Source organism: Mus musculus, chromosome 1, assembly GCF_000001635.26.
Source record: "Mus musculus strain C57BL/6J chromosome 1, GRCm38.p6 C57BL/6J".
Classification (NCBI taxonomy): Eukaryota; Metazoa; Chordata; class Mammalia; order Rodentia; family Muridae; genus Mus; species Mus musculus.
Window position 1 is genome coordinate 89,255,112 of NC_000067.6, and position 2,106 is coordinate 89,257,217.

Sequence of the window (2,106 nt, forward strand, 5' to 3'; positions counted from 1 at the left end):
TGCCATTTTTTTCTCACACCATCTGAACTATTTTGCACGATACCCTATATAATGTGCAAACGTGCTTCTCTGCTTGGACAAGACAAGCTTTGGATAGTCAAACTTGGGGATGGGGACTGGGAAATGCCACAGACCCTGCCGCGTGATCTTTTTATGCAGTTTGAACTGAGTCTTTGAGCACTGGAGAGCTGGATGTGTTTTTCTCCGTATTATGAAGCCAGTAATCATTTTGTCCCTCCTTTGTGAGTCCATATCTTCTGAGAGACAGAGGCTGAGACAAGACTGACCCTGCAAGGCACTCCTAGCATCTGTTTAGCAAGGACACTAGGAGGAGATCTGGGAAGACCCCACGGTGGGCTGTCCCAATACTGTGAAGGCTTAGGCACTAGAAGCAAGGAAGGAAGGGAGTTTGGTGGAGGGCCACCATCAACCCCAGTGCAGTCTGGGAGTGTGTTCCAGGGGTGGACTCTGCCCTCTGAGGAATCTCACCCCCACCCCAGGTTTGCCTTGTCACAGTATCCCTGCCACCCTAGGGCACTGGCTCAGATCAGACTGCAGTAGGTGTGACTTCACAGCCGAGAGAGTGACAAATTTCAGAACCACACTGGTGCTTTCCGTCACTCTCCTCTGTGGAGATGCGAGGGATGCATTTCTATGGTGACACAAGAATCCATCCTATCTGTTGGCCCATCACACAGAGGCATTTTAGTACAGTGTGGTTAATTTGCATGAGTTTTTATGTAATTAGTATTTGCCCCCATTTATGGTTATCTCTTCGACTATCAAAATTTTAAAAGCTTTTTTTATTTTTTTAATTATGCATGAAAGGAGGGTCTGGGACATGAGTGCAGGTGCCCTCAGAGGCCAGAAGATGTAGAGCTCCTAAGGGCAGAGTAACTGGCAATTCTGAGCCAACTGATATGGGGTCTGGGAACTGATCTTGGGTCCTCTTCATGAGAAGTACCTACTTTTAACCATGAAAGCATCTCTCCTGTCCTTATTTATTTATTCATTTAGTTTTTAAAAAAATGTTTGCAATTGTATTTATGTACAGAAGACTTAGTGTGCATTTAGCCCAGTTTAGGGGCGAGTTCTTTAGCCTTTGCTTTTTCCAGCTTGGCAATGCGAGCCACAGACTTAGGACCCAGGACGTTGCCTCCCCAGTGGCGGTGGATCTTGTCGTATCTGTCATTGTAATTTGTCCTAATAGCTTCCACCAGCTTAACCAGAGCACCCTCGTCTTCCGAGTTAACCTGTGTGAAGGCAACAGTGGTGCATGTCTTCCTGTGGACCAGGTGCCCCAACCTGGCCTTTCCCTTGATGATGCAGTAGGGAACCCCCATCTTTCGACACAGGGCAGGCAGGAAAACCACCAGCTCAATGGGTCTATGTCATGGGCCATCACCACCAGCTGAGCCTTCTTGTTCTCCACCAAGGTGGTGACTGTATTGACTCCTGCTTGGAGGACGGGTGGTCTCTTAGTTGGGATGTCCCCTTTGCCAGCAGCTTTCTTCTCAGCATGGGCCAGTAGCCTTTGCTTCTTCTCTTGTTTTGTCTCTGGTCTGTACTTGTGGGCAAGCTTAAGCAGCTGAGTAGCTGTCTGCCTGTCCAGGGCCTGGGTGAACTGGTTAATGGCAGGAGGGACTTTGAGCCGCTTGTAGAGCATAGCTCTTTGCCACTGCAGCCTAATGTAGTGGGGCCATTTGACAAAGCGTGTTAGATTTTTTTTGGGCTGGATGTCCTGTCCAATGCCGAAGTTCTTGGGCCTTTTCTCAAACAAAGGACTGACCATCTTTTTTGCCTCCTGTTTCTTAATGACAGCGCGGGCCAGGGCCACCTTCTTCTCCTTGGCATTCTTTCCTTTGGGCATCTTGCTCAGCTGGTGGAGAGAGCTCATTTAGTTTTGAAACAGGGTCTTACTGTATAGCCCTAGCTAATCTAGAACACTTCCCCCTGCCCCCATGTAGAAAAGGCTGGTCTCAAACTTAGAGACCTTCCTGCCTCAGCCTTCTGAATGCAGAAATTAAAAGTGTGCTATCACCTTTTTATATAGATTCTAGTTTAGTCAGATGTATTTCTCTCCCTTCCTTTTTGTTCTCTTTTTGT

At 47.6% G+C, this 2,106-nt stretch overlaps 1 pseudogene; it reads right to left on the minus strand.

Annotated features, from left to right (window-relative positions):
* Gm5259 (predicted gene 5259) lies at positions 1,032-1,889 on the minus strand (annotated as a pseudogene).